General features: G+C 39.7%; 1 protein-coding gene across 2 annotated transcripts in view; it reads right to left on the bottom strand.

Annotated features, from left to right (window-relative positions):
• Positions 1-14,493, bottom strand: part of CDC42SE2 (CDC42 small effector 2) — a 116,178-nt gene extending 101,685 nt beyond the window's left edge. Inside the window, exons 1-2 of one of the 2 annotated variants that reach the window (XM_032795458.2) lie at positions 14,097-14,493; positions 1,872-1,952 (exon numbers count right to left, since the gene is read on the bottom strand). The gene's annotated coding sequence lies outside the window, so the exon portion shown is untranslated. The remainder of the gene's footprint in view (positions 1-1,871; positions 1,953-14,096) is intronic. The other variant, XM_032795457.2, reaches the window with a different exon arrangement.
• Between the last annotated feature and the right edge of the window lie 433 nt (positions 14,494-14,926).

The raw sequence follows: 14,926 nt of genomic DNA, 5'->3' as shown, positions 1-14,926 counted from the left end.
GCCTCTGTTTTAATATAGAACTTGCATATGTTAGAACTGGCAGGTGCTCAGAATTCAATATATTTGAGGAGTCTCAACATATGCGGAGAAACATGGTTTTAAAAACAAATCAATATTTAAAGTAAAAATAATAAAGTCACGTCCTTTAACAAAAAAATTAGCAAGAATAGGACACCAGTACATCTAATACGTGATCACTAAACTGTCTCACTCAACCAGTGTATGATGGGATCTTTAATAAATCAGTAGCTAAAAAATTGCTCCATTGTATGAACAGATTCACAGCTTCCAAGAACTGAAACCTGTTTTCATGAGATTAAGCCTTTCATAGTCATCACTTTTCAAATTTACTCTTATGGAGGACAGATTTAACTTTGTAAAGAATAACTGAGCTCCATGTTTTTTCAATGAAGGAAAACCATTTTAAGCAACTAAAACAAAAGGAACACCTCTACCAAAAATGAACCAAACTGTGAGTTTAACACATACCATTGCTCAAATGGCTTGCAGCTGATAAAACTACTTCCAAAAAATTTGATGTGCAAGTTTGGCAGATACCAAATTCAGAACCTTAAGAGCTAAGACTGAGACTTAACCCACACAAAATTTATCCAGATTTGTAAGTAGTGCTGGAAGCTCTCCTACAAAACGCATTGGCGGCGTATTGAATCCTGATATGCAGAGATTCCTTCTAGGGGGTCAACAACCCAGTTGTTCTTGCCTCTCCAATGAGATTGGCTACAAAAATTCAACATATTGGTTGTTTTCTAATGTGATTACCTGTCAAATAAGAAATGGATTGGGACTCCCTACGCATTCTATCACGCCACCCAATATGCAAGTCAATAAAATATAGTCTGGATTTGAACCAGTATGAAAGGTTAGCCCAGCCTCTACAGAAAGATACATTACTTTTAATATTAAACTGCAATTATTTCTTAGACTCATTTTGGAGTTTCAGGTTAATTTTTATTATTATTTTTAAAACATGACATACATTCTGCTTTCACTGACACACACAGTATTCACTAATAGAGACAAGCTGATGTCGGCGACATCGGTAGATGATATAGTGGGTAAAACATTCACCATCGCTAGAAATTGGAGAACAAAAATGGTGGTGGAGGGGAGAGATAGCATGGACCTCGTGATTCAGGACTCGTTCCATATTCAATGCAATGATAGTGTGCATAAAGTTTCTTGACATACCTACAAAGCAAGAATCTAAAACATGTCAGGATGTGATCTGGCAGGATTTCAACAGATGAGCTGCTACAACTGTAGCCTTTTTAATATGTAGCTCCAGTTCTAAGACACCTTGGCATAGAAAAGGATGTCTTCAGATCTCTCTACGATGTTCTCAGAGCTGCAGTAAACAAAAGACTTTTGTTTACCAGTCTCACGAAGTTTTGATATGCTATTGTCCAAATAAAGAAAAAAAGCCAACCAATATTCTCATCTCTTTGATTTTGTGAGCAGATTAGCTGCCAGGTCACAATAAATCAGATACAGGGATTTGTTTTTTGTTTTTTAAGGCCATGGCACTGGCTGTATCATATTATTAATTAAGCCCAAAGAGCCACATACTTCAAAGAACTGACAGCTTCTAGTGTCTAGTGTAGCTTCTAATATACTAAAGTCAGCTTCTGGCTTTACCCTGCTTCCCACACAAACATTACCACGGTGATGTGCACCACTTGTTGCCTGGAATTTTAGAGTAGCACTGTTATCTAAAATGCCCTTAGTATCTTTGATTAGATGTGAATACAAATTAGGTTACATTTAAAGAGACAATATGAGTCACAAACATTTGATAAATACTGTCCTAAGACAGAACACACTGATTAAAATATCTTTTAAATTTGATCTACCTGAGCATAAGCAATCCTCTACCCCACCTTTCCAGTTACGGGGGAGAGGGGAGGGAAATTAAAAATCCAAATAGAGGGAATCTGGTATGAAGAAAAGCATCCAAATTATTCTCTGGTCCTTCTGAGTGTAATAATCACCCTTATTATATTATTAGAAATGCCAGTTCTTGAACCTGTAGCATAATGCATTTTCTTCCACCAATTCTTTAGACTTGTTTGCTCCAGAAAATGGATTCTCTGAGCAATATAAATTGAACACAATTATTGGAATTTCCAGATAATATTACGTTGCTCAATGCCAAAACAACAAGTCTATCTAATCATAGAATCATTGATTATTAGGGTTGGAAGAGACCTCAAGAGATCATCTAGTCCAACCCCGTGCTCAAAGCAGGACCAGTCCTCAAATGGCCCCCTCAAGGATTGAACTCACAACCCTGGGTTTAGCAGGCCAATGCTCAAACCACTGTGTGTTGCTTGGTTGGCACAGTCTTTAACCAGATAAATACATTTGTTTGAATTGTAAGCTGTCTGTCTAGGTTGCGAGTTCCATGGAACAGGGAACATTCTTCCTCAGCATTTTGTACTTTGCGGGAAATAAAGACAGACAACAAGCCACTGGCCTGCCAGCTACGTATGCAAGTCCTGATCAGCTGTGCATAGTCTGACTGGTGGTTCGAAGGCCAGATCTGGCTTGCAGGACAATTCTATCTGGCCCCCAAAGGACCGCACAGCATGACCTCACATGCACCATACATGTGAAGTCACATCACATGAAGGATACTGTTTTAGACCACCTAAGGCAGTCAAATGAACTGTTTCATATCTTACTATAACTGTCACGCCATGCCACGGCAACCAGCAGACGTGAGGGGGGGGGGGGGGGACCTAGAATATGCACCCACCCTGGCATAGAGTATAGGCCATGAATCTGTGTATAATACTCCACAATTTCTCTTATCCGTCAATGCTACCAAAATTGCATCAAATAAGGCTCTGATCTTGCAAACACTGACATGTGTTTAACTTTCTGCATATGCATCATCCAAATGAAGTTAGAATTAAGAGCTGAAGTCAATGGGAATTTGCCATCAACATCAATTTGGCTACAAATTTTACAAGAGGTACTTAAGCATGTGAGTTGTCCCATTTAAATCAATGGGAGTTGGTAGGGAAGGACTATGCAAGAAAAACTGTGCATTGAAATCTTAGATATTAAGACAAGATTGTACCTGCATATACAGGAGGGTAGGTGTGAGGGCTACAGAGTTTCCTTAGAGTCCTGATTTCTTAGCATCCTTGTCCAGTAGCCAGGTCCAGTGGCACAATTGTGAACTAGTGCATGGTGAGCCCACCCTGCACCCAATTAAACTAAACAGCAGTACTGGTGTACAAGCCCTCCAAATCCACCTCTGTGCAGGCTTAAATCCACTAACTAGCCCTACTATTCAGAAGCTTTACCTGCTACAAGATAGCTGTTTCACTTCTGAGCTTTCTTCCTCGTCAAACAAACGACCTTTACATCAACAAAGCCAGAGGCAACTGAGTTTTATCTCTGTAAACAGAGTACGGCCATAATAATAAAGAAAGAAAGAAAAATAATTTAATATTGAAATAAAGGAACCTGATGAAACATAGCAAGCCCTGCTGGTACTACTGAAAAAGTTCACGCCACATGCAGATCAGGGTGAATAAAAATCAATGATTTAAAAAAAATCAGATTTTTTTTACATTTAAATCAGATTTTTTTGATAAAATGCTTTTTGAGGAAAAAACCTATCTAAAGATGGTTTTAATTAAGATATATTATAGCTCAAAGCTATCTCATCATGGAATAGGGATTATAAATTCGAATTCTTTAGGATGAGACAATATATTCATGTAACGTTTAAGAAAAAAGTTTTGTAAATGAGTTCCAACAGTTCATGGATTTAGGGACCCAATTTTATGGGGTTCCAGGGGCTTCTGTATAGATTATTTAGGTTAATTTTCTATCTACCCAATGGGACTCAGTGCTCAGTCTAGAAGATATCATCAGAGATTCTTAGTTTTGCAGTGCTCAAACTGTGGATTTGTGTCTCCAGAGATAACGTGCTTGTTAACAGCAAAAATGTTTTTAAATAAATAATATATAAAGGAGAGAAATAACAGACCTCAACCCTATTGTCCCTCTGCAAATTTGTGTACATACAGTCAACCCCTTACCTCTCTCTAAAAGTGAAAAGTTTCAAAAAGTTCAGTGATTAGAAGACTGTTGGGGGTGGAACAGATCTGGACAAAGAAAATAATTCTGGAGATAAATGTGAGAAGGGAGGGACAGGCAGTAGAAACAAAAGTGAAACTGTTTAAGCAGCATGTTCCAGAAGTCTTGAGGTCTTTCTGAGTGTAGCCTTCATTGATTTGAGATCCACCATACCATCCTCTCACTAGAAGGGAAAACCTATAAAGGCAGCAGGCCGTAAAAGAGACCCAGTTTGGGAATAAGAATCATTCAAGAAATATATGTTTGCTGATGATGTTTTAAAGAAAGTCACACCAGTGAAAGAAAGTCACACCATAAAAGAACTTGATTTTAAAAAACTTGAAGGTTTAACTAAATTAAAGAATTCATATGCTTGTTTTGTTAAAATATTATGTTTGCTGTTGAAGAAAAAATCCAGAATACATAATGTTGTTTTAGTTATATAAAACAATTTAAATGTCTGTCTGGTGATGTTCTCATCCTAATACAGTATAGCAAGAAAATCCTCCAAATATTAATGATTAACCTGTTCAATTGGAGATCACCTCCCAATGACTTCATAAATATCTGCTTCAATTACCCTTGCTAATGAAATAACCAAACAATCATTCATTTTCTGATATAGCTGTAAAACTAATCTGGAAAGTTTTCAAAATAAAATCACTTTAAAAATGTATTGCATGTACCTTCTAAAAATGAAACCTCCATCTCTGAGTTGTGAAGAATATGTATTAAGTTATAACAACCATCAAGAAGGCACTTTTATGTAGAAATCCATGATTAAATTGAGTCTTCCTGACTAGTGATTTATATCAAATCCACTGATTGATTCAGAGAAGGAGTGCATTGCCTGAACACTATCTTAAAATGCAATTGAAAAAAATAAAATTTAAATAGTAACTAGAGTTGCTGACCTACAGCTTCTTCTACCACCCCACAGACCTCTCCAATGTTTATGGTGTCTTATTAGAATCACTCCCTTACAGAAACATAAGTATTGTTTTCTGTATCCAGGAATAAGCAGTACTGATTTCAAGACACCATATATGCATTAATGTATACTTGTGTATGATACACTGAACAGTATTCGTAGGAAATCTCTGAGCTAAATATGATTATTTAAAAAGTCTAGTTATAGGTAATTTCAGCAAATATGTACAGTATCTGAATCTAGATTTTGTTCTGTTGCAGGTCAGTGTCTCAAGTGTCGTCCTCAAAACGATCTCAGATGAACTACTAAGTGAAACACCTGCGTTTGCCCTCTGCTGGTGGGATTACTTCCATTCTGGACCATGCAATCCGTTTCCAATGTTGAAGTACTCAAGACCATTCTTTACGCCCAAAATACTGATTTTCCTTATGGTCACATTTTTAATGTCTCACGGGATACAAAATATTTTTGCTAAGAACTCAGAGTAGCACACAGTTAGAAAAGGACTGAAATGCTACATCTAAAAGATATCCAAATATCTAAAATATATTACCTCATCCACCTTATCACCCTACAGCTCTGCAAGATTCCACTCTCTCATACCGTTAATTGAAGGAAATGGACCAACTAGTCAGCAGATGACTGTAAAGTTGTATGAAAAAGCTGTATTTGAATACATGTAAAAAGGAGCCATTCCTTTAACAAGCGGTGCCTGATAGAGAATAGCCGTATCACAGAATGTCAATAAAGAGAGAGAGAGAGAGACAGCGTGCAACGGAGAGAGAGAGAGAGAAAGAATGTTATCAATTAGCGCAAGAAGTTATTGGATACAAACTGGGAGATAAAGTAACCCACATAAATAATGAAGTGTCCCACATGGAATAATTCAACATTTAACAGCCCAAAGGTTTTGACAAGGAAGTTAGTTCCATTTGACTTAAGTGCAGTGATTGTGCAAGACTTAATCTGCCCCAAAACCTGGTGTCAAAAAAGGAGGGGGGAAAGCACTTATTAGAAAAAAGTGACCTCAAAACACTGAAGCCAAGCAAAAGGGAAAGGAAAGAATTATTTTGATAAAACAAAGTGCACAAAAAGGCAAGTCTATAAATTAAAACAGAGTAAGTTCTAACAGTTTCTGAGATAGCTATAACTAGAAAATTGCTGTTTTCGCTCAAAATATAGTGAAAGTGGGCAATTAAGATTTTTGTGACACCACATTTTCTACTTTGTTGAAGGCTTCATACAGTTTACAGATATGAATTGTTATGGATATAATGCTTGCTTTCTGTAAAGTTCAAAGCAAATGCAAGCTGAGAACCATTTTAAAAAGTGTAAATATTTCTTCAAGCAATGCCTTGTTAAGAATGTATATATAAAACACTGAAATGCTTAGCAAATGAAGGTGCAGTGTGCTAAGCAGTTATTCAATACACAAATTGCTTTCTGTTTTTGGACCCTGTTTTAGACACACATGGAACAAATGGTTCTTTGTTCTGATCTAAACAGTTACAGATAATTAGAAACGTTATCCCTGCTTGCTTTTTAAACTACTACAAGTACTTGGCTGGGAAGACAGATCATTACATACAATTTTTATCATTAGGTTTCATCTTAAGATATGAGAAGCCTCAACTCACATTGCTTATATGAAGTTTTTTCCAAATATTACCATAAGAATGAATCAGTATTTTTTCATACAATAATTCTTCTACAGTGCAGGAACATCACTGTACACAATTACCCTGAGCAAACATTTAATATTTATTGCCATTTCAGCTCACATACAACTTAAACTATAAGGAGTAGGAGGAACAACTGTCCAACCAAGGACCGCATTGGCAACTTGACAGCAGACAGACAGCCAAAATCAAAAGCTAGAGCAGGCTGCAGTGGGAGGATGTTTGAATGAAGAAGCAGCACGGGATGCTGAGACCTAGAATCTCTACAGTCTACATTTCAATACTAAAAGGAAGTAGTGGCTGTGGGCCATATATTAACCAATGTATGAACCATTCACTGATCACCTTCAATCTAAGCAAATTAACATCAAAATACTCTTTAATTTTGAATATTGGAAAGAATGTTTAAAATCTATATTAAAGATATACTAAGCCCTAGAGAAAGAATTTGCTTTCTCAGAGTGTTCCCTGGGCTTCTGATTTTGACATCTGCTTTCTGGTTCCCTATTGGGGAGGGGGGGTTATTAAATTATTATGTTATTATTATATTTGTATTGTAAGTTTGAATCCAAGAAGAGCCATAGTCTTGTACCACTCTATCTAGCTACCTCAGTCAACCTGGGTGATTTCATCTTGCCTTCTGCTAGCAGCCCTCTATAGCAAATCGTGTCCTTGGGGATATGTCATAAGAATGGCTGTACTGGGTCAGACCAAAGGTCCATCCAGTATCCTGTCTACTGACAGTGGCCAATGACAGGTGCCCCAGAGGGACTGAACCTAACAGGTAATGATCAAGTGATCTCTCTCCTGCTGTCCCATCACCACCTTCTGACAGAGGCTAGGGACACCATTCCTGGTTAATAGACATTAATGGACTTAACTTTCATGAATTTATCCAGTTCTCTTTTAAACTCTGTTATAGTCCTAGCCTTCACAACCTCCTCAGGCAAGGCATTCCACAAGTTGACTGTGCGCTGTGGTGACAGACTCCTTTTTTGTTTAAACCTGCTGCCTATTAATTTCATTTGGTGACCCCTATTCTTATGTTATGGGAACAAGTAAATAACTTTTCCTTATTCACTTTCTCCACATCACTCATGATTTATATACTCTATCATATCCCCCTTAGTCTCCTTTTTCCAAGATGAAAAGTCCTAGCCTCTTTAATCTCTCCTCACATGGGACCATTCCAAACCCCTAATCATTTTAGTTGCCCTTCTCTGACCCTTTCTATACCAGTATATCTTTTTTGAGATGAGGAGACCACATCTGTACGCAGTATTCAAGATGGGGCGTACCACTGGATTTAATATAGGGCAATAAGATATCTCCTTCTTATTCTCTATCCCCTTTTTAACGATTCTTAAACATCCTGTTTGCTTTTTTGACCGCCGCTGCACATTGCATGGATGTCTTCAGAGAACTAGCCACGATGACTCCAAGATCTTTTCCTAGATTAGTTGTAGCTAATTAGCCCCCATCATATTGTATGTATAGTTGGGGTTATTTTTCCAATGTGCATTACTTACATTTATCCACATTCATTTTCATTTGCCATTTTGTTGCCCAATCACAGTTTTGTGAGATCTTTTTGAAGTTCTTCACAGTCTGCTTTGGTCTTAACTATCTTGAGCAGTTTAGTATCATCTGCAAACTTTTCCACCTCACTTTTTACCCCTTTCTCCAGATCATTTATGAGTAAGTTGAATAGGACTGGTCCCAGAACTGACCCTTGAGGAACACCACTAGTTACCCCTCTCCATTCTGAAAATTTACCATTTATTCCTACCCTTTGTTCTCTGTCTTTTAACCAGTTCTCAATCCATCAAAGGATCTTCCCTCTTATCCTGCGACAGCTTAATTTACATAAGAACCTTTGGTGAGGGCCCTTGTCAAAGGCTTTCTGGAAATCTAAATACACTATGTCCACTGGATCCCCCTTGTCCACATGTCATTATCACAAAAAGCCAAAGAGAAAACTGATATGAATCACTAATCAGTGAGTGCTAGGAAGGATAGAGACAGGGACTGGGAATTCTGTTATCAATAAAACAATATAGAATAATAAAAGGAAGTTAATATTCTGTGGTAATTTTTTCAGAAGATAGATCACTAATTATGGCTCTAGTCGTACCAGAGGGAAACATGTGGATGAACCCTTCTGCATAACCAAATACCTCTGTTACTCTGCCCACTGTACAGACGAAGATAAAGTAAAATGCTCCAAGTATGTCAGCACTTATTTAATTGTGCCTCCATGAAGGGTGGCTAATTAACGGAATACTTCTAACGGAATACGCTAACTACAAATATACTGCAAGCCCCAAAAATAAACCCTCTCATGGGACACTCTCCCAATTTATCAGTCCTTAACTCTCCAGCAGTTATAATTGGCTGCAAGGAATGTGAAACAGTAGCAGAACAGAGTGAACGGGGATACAATTAACAAACTTGTTTTAATATGGTGGGTGCAGTTACCTGATTATGCCTATCCTGCTTCCATTTTGTATCCAAGGTCTTTATTTCCTCAATCTCTCCCCCTACTTAAAGCCCTCACTGCTCACCCAAGGAAGAAAGACACCAAGCAGTTATGCATGATGCAGACAAGTGCTTTTAGCTGGTCAAAACATCCTCAGAAACTCTGAGAAGCTTTTTGACCGGTTCATGGCTAGTCATAAGCAGCACTGCTTGAAGACTAATGTTTTACCCCATGACAAAAAACACTCCACAGACCCATTTTCAGAACCATTGTACTTCAGTACGTCATTTACAGCAGGCAGGTTTTCACATCCTCAAAGAACAAAGTATATATTTGGGGCATGGGGGAGGAGAATACCAACTTGTTTTAAATCACAGCTGACACTTGTAAAGACTAGCAACAGACTGATTTAACTGACAGATATTTAGGGGACTAGATCACTTAGTACATGAATGGTTGTGTTTTCACCTCTGGGAATCCAAATCCAATTGTTGCCATTGTGCCTGAATATATTTTTAATGAGATAACTAGTGAAGTGTCCTAAAGGTTTGGTAGTGCCCTCTCAGCTTAGAAGTAACCACAGACTGTAGTACAAAAGCATGTGTGAAGCTCGTGAAGACTCAAGTACCAAACCTATAATATTACTCTGATCTGATTTTGGTTCTTCTCTTTTTAAAAAATGAAGGTATTTCAAAATTTGAGTAACCATGTATCTCTGTTATCCCCCAAAAAGCTAATCAGTTTTGGTCTCATGTGTGTGCTTGTTTTTTGTACTGTGGCAACAATTTGCATGTGGTTATTGTTAAGAATCTAAATCAGTATATAATTTTGTCAGAACACCACAAAGAAGCAAAATATCAGATCTGACAGATGAATGGTAAGATTGTTGTATTTCAGTTTTTGAATTATACACTTCTCAGAGGCAAAGGCTTCCAAAATAAGATGTGCTATGTTTAACTTTTGTGCTAGAACTTGTATCCCTAAAATAGTCTACAGGTGACCTCAAGAGTCACCATTCCTCCTATTAGGATACATTCCAATATGCTTTTGAGTGAATAGGTTCTAGAATGGGGAGTTATGCAGGTGACAATTAAATGAAACTATTAAGAATGAAGCTATTCTTCCAGGGAAAAAATTAAACTAAACTAACTCTGTATTATTGATCTAACAGTTACCAGGGGAAACCTAAAGCTGAATTATATTTGGCTTAGAATTCTAGTTAAAAAGAAAAAAATGAAAAAAAAAATTGGAAACCAGTCAAAAGCTAAAGCCAACAGAAGCATACACAGAATTCAAAACACTCAGTCACGTTCCCTGGCATCACATTGGATCATAACCTCAGCCTAGTGGACAAACAATTAATTTTGACAGTGATTGGTGGTTAACATTTTTCATCACAATCTAGTTTTCCCCACTAAAGACTTAATAGCGTTAGTGCCTAATACAGTTCTTGCTGAAAAAAATTTGCTAAGCATTTCTTACTCGCTATAAAGCCTCCAAGTGACATGAGATGGTTTCTCATCACCACTATATTACTCATGATCTATCGTTATATTGCCTATTCTGACAGAAAAGAAAAAAGTCACTTAGAACACTCTGTTGCAGTCTTCCTCTTTATACTATTTTTTCCCTTTCCCCTGCTAAAATCAATCAATTTATTTTTTTGGACAACAGGAACCAAGACAAGATGTTGAAAAAGCTCCTGTCGTCTTTTTCTATCATGACAAACTTTTCTCAAATCGTTACAGTGCCAGCTACAGTAGAACGCTGACAAGCACCTGGAGTCAGAATTAATGGCATGCTTCAAGACAAGTTGATTTTTCTTGTTATATAATATAAAAATAGCCAGTAGATTTAAAACTCTGATTCTCACCTATCTCTACTGTGATAGCGTAAAGCTGTAGGAGATTCAGGCACGGACTAACAAATTATATGTAATGATCCTACAGCTTCCTTTATTCTTCACTCAATCAGTGCAACAACAGGTTATAAAAATACTGACTAAGGCTAATTTTATAGTTCCTAATTTACAGATCTTTGGTAGAAACAATGTTATGAAGTTTCTTGAAGAAGAAGAAAAAAAACAAAACAAAACCCACAAATGAATTCCTCGTTGTAGGAATGACTCCACTAATTCTCAGAGAGAAAAAAGCTAGAATAGTTAGGAACTTGCTCTTCTGTAGAAAATGCACTAACCACTAATAAAGTCGTCTTAATTATCAAGAAAAATATATAACTTTTGCTTCTAAATTTCTTACTGCACTTAAGAGATTGTTTAAACCCCAATCCTGCAAATACTTACACCTGTGCTCAACTTTATGCAAAGTGAATAATCCCACTGAATGAAGCAATGAGTTCTGTGAGACTATACACTTAAATAAATATCTGCAGCATCAGAGGCAGACTTACCACTCTCCAACATTTAATCTCTAACATTGCCTTTTTTGGCAAAAAGGGAAATGACAATAGAAACTGAAAGAGATCAGGAACAGACTAACAGTTGCACAGGTGTATTGACAATGCAAGTGGTGTTATTTCCAAAATGACTTGCTTACCTCCAACAATTTTTTAGTACTATGAAATCCCCAAAGATATTTTATAATATAAAATGTTCCATAAGAGAATTTCATCGGCTATCAGCTCTTCCCTACTTAGATAAACATGGGTGTGAGCAAGATAGTATTATATGGGCAATTATAAACTAGAAAGACAAACAATCATTGGACAAAATTCTTATCTCACTTGCACCAGTGTCAATCCAGTATAATACCATTACAATCATTGGAATTACTCAAGTTATACCCATATAAAATAGAAGAGAATTTGGCCCTTTATGTTAGGATTCAGAAGATAAATGGAGAGCTTAAAAATAGTATTACATAAGCTTTTCTGTCACAGAAAGATATATCTTTAATTTACTAAATCAAGGTAACCATTAAGCTATGATAAAGTAGTAAAATTCTGTCAGACAGCACTCAAAAATTAGCTGTAAGTGTTTATTTTCAGAAAAAAAAAATAGCTGTCATCACAGGGGTTTTTCTTTGTTTGTTTGATTTAATTGCCTCTAGAAGATCTTCTTACTCAACATAAAAATAAACATTTTCATTTAACATTTACCCCAAGTCACCCAAAGAGCAGTCAGCCTCTGGTTCAAAACAACATGAAGAATTTGTGTGACACTTATTTCATGCTGGATGTCTAAGTCACAAATCTCACCTCAGAATGTTATATTTTCTTAGCCTATGAAAAGCAATAGTTTATGCCAAAGTTCTTCACACATGGTTAGTCATATAAAATAAACTTAAAAATATGTCAAGAGTTTGTTATTTATTTGAAAAGGTAACTTTTTAGATGTTTTGTGTTAGGAACACTGAATTTTGAAATTAACAGGTTTAAATTCAAAGACAGATAAATTCATACATGCAACACTACCTTACAGTTCTGATGTGCTGGTGCTAACTCACCAATGATTTTTTTACATACAGCTTGTGGATAGTGTCAGGTAATTTCTCTAGAGTGAATTTTTGTATTTTACTCAGATTTGTACTATTTAACAATAAAAGCTGTCACATCAACCATGAACTCATTAACGCCTCCATAGCACCCAATAAGGGACAAACATTTTTCCTCACATGTGCAGTCAACAGTGCCCTACTCCTGTTCAGTTACCAATGCTGCATTTCAGTGCCATTACCACATCCTCTGTGCCAAGAAAAAAAAAGCAAAAAAGAAGCCTCCTTCTGTCCTTGAGCTCAAGAAGCACTTGCACTAAACAACCTGTTAAAGGCATCACCTGTCCCCCTCGATGTTCTCAATTGTCATATTTTCCCCAGAAACAGCAGTTTTAAATATTTTTGAGCAAATGAAACTGTCCTTGCTGCCACTTTGACAAAGAAGGAACAAAGAATTAACTGCTAATATTTTTTAAATGCTGTAGGAGCATCACTTTACTCACAGTGAAGCCTACAGCATTGTGGAAGGAAGCAAATCTGGCCTTATAATCACTGTAGATAAGCAGGGGGAGGGAGAGCAGAAAAAATAATAATACATTTGTGCTCTAAATCCCTATTGGAGTTTCCTCTCCTGCTCTCTTTAACTCCATGAGAAAGAGCCAAGCTGTGCAGGCACTAATTCTCTTAATGTTCTGATTAGCTTGGAGGGAGGAGAGGAGAGAAGCCGTAGATTTTTTTTTGCTTACTAATATCCAATTGCAGGGTTTACAGCCTATTTTAAAAAGGGGGGAGGGCACGGCACTGTGTGCAGGATCAGAGAGATTGGGCTTTCCTTCCCCAAAACCTTTGGTGCATGCCGTTGTGAAACCTGACCGACCACTGACAACAGCACCAGCTATGCAATGGCACCAAACGTTCGCCAAGTTTTTTTAGCTTCACACTGCGAGAACTATTACACAGTGAGCCTTCATCTGTGCCCTGCGTGTGGGAATTTCCCCTCCTCCTGCTTTGGCTTTGAAGGAAGAGAAGTGACAACAGAATGGAGAGCGGAGGACTTTCCCAGGGATGAAAATGGAGCTGCAGGCTCTGGTGCATTACACCGCAGCCCAGTGGGGTCCACACAGGTACGGCTGTCTGTTTCCCACCAACACACCCGCACTACAGATCACAGTCGTCTTCCAGCCCTGCGCCCCCAGCCCTAGCTCTGCTCCCCTCTTCGCTGGCTGGAGGCTGGACAAGCCTGCATCCCTGCTTTGCTGCAGCCGAGGTGGAGGGGGGGGGGGGTGATGGTGAAAGGCGGGGGCGAGGGATCGCTCTGGGAGGAGAAGAGGCCACTCCCAGTGCACATGAAGCCGGAGGCTTTCGGAGGAGGTTACACAGAAATGGGGGAGAAGCACGAAAATTATGCCCCTTCTGCCCCCATAAACCCCCCAGTCACTCACCTCCCGCTACAGCAGCGCCTGCTCCTTTGTCTGGCTTCTCCCGCCGGGTGCCCGCAGCGCTGGGGAGGATGGAGATGAGATCAGTGCGGGAGGCTGTTCAGCCCGGCGATCACATGGAGCGGGCGGGGCCGCGCCCACTCCCCTCCCTGGCTGCCCCGGCTCTCGGGCAGGAGCAGGCGCTGGGTGCCCACGGCAGGGAGCTGGCGGCGAGGGATGCGGCACGAGCAGCGCCTGGCTAGAGGGATTTTCCGTCGCCCTGCCTGGAACCGGGGCGGAGAGGCGAAGATGGCGACCTCGGTGCTGCTGCGGGAAGGGAAGGATCCCCCCCAGGCCGGCCCGCTCCGCTCCCGGCTGCTGCACCCCTGCCGGCTCGGCGAGTAGGGGAGGGGACAAAGGAGGCCGGGCTGCGGCTGCCCGCCAGCCCCGTGCGCAGCCCTGCTCCTCCTCCGCACTTTCAAACAGCCGCCAGAGCCTCCCGGGTGCGCCCGGGAGAGCCCAGGCAGCCGGCGGGGGGCGCCCCCTGGCGCCTGGTCTGCAGCTCCCCGGCGCCCGCGGCAAGGGCGTCCCCGGAGGGAGGTGGCAGGAGCCCAAAGAGTGGAGCTGGGCTTACCAGCCTCTCCCACAGGCCTGCCAGCGCAGCCTTGGCCCCGGAGCCTGCTCTCCAGGCCTGGGTCCGCGGGGGATGACTGCACAGCCTCAGGCACCCTGCCACCCTCATCCAGCCTCTCTGGCAGCCTTGGCACAGCGGCCAGGGCACTGTAGGGATCAGTAACGGGGCAGGTCCCCATCGTCAGGGATTAGCAGTCTTGGAATCCTGTTCTGATCCCACT

The sequence above is a fragment of the Chelonoidis abingdonii genome, chromosome 6, assembly GCF_003597395.2.
Source record: "Chelonoidis abingdonii isolate Lonesome George chromosome 6, CheloAbing_2.0, whole genome shotgun sequence".
In the NCBI taxonomy this organism is placed as follows: domain Eukaryota; kingdom Metazoa; phylum Chordata; order Testudines; family Testudinidae; genus Chelonoidis; species Chelonoidis abingdonii.
This window is presented reverse-complemented; position numbering and strand designations above follow the sequence as displayed.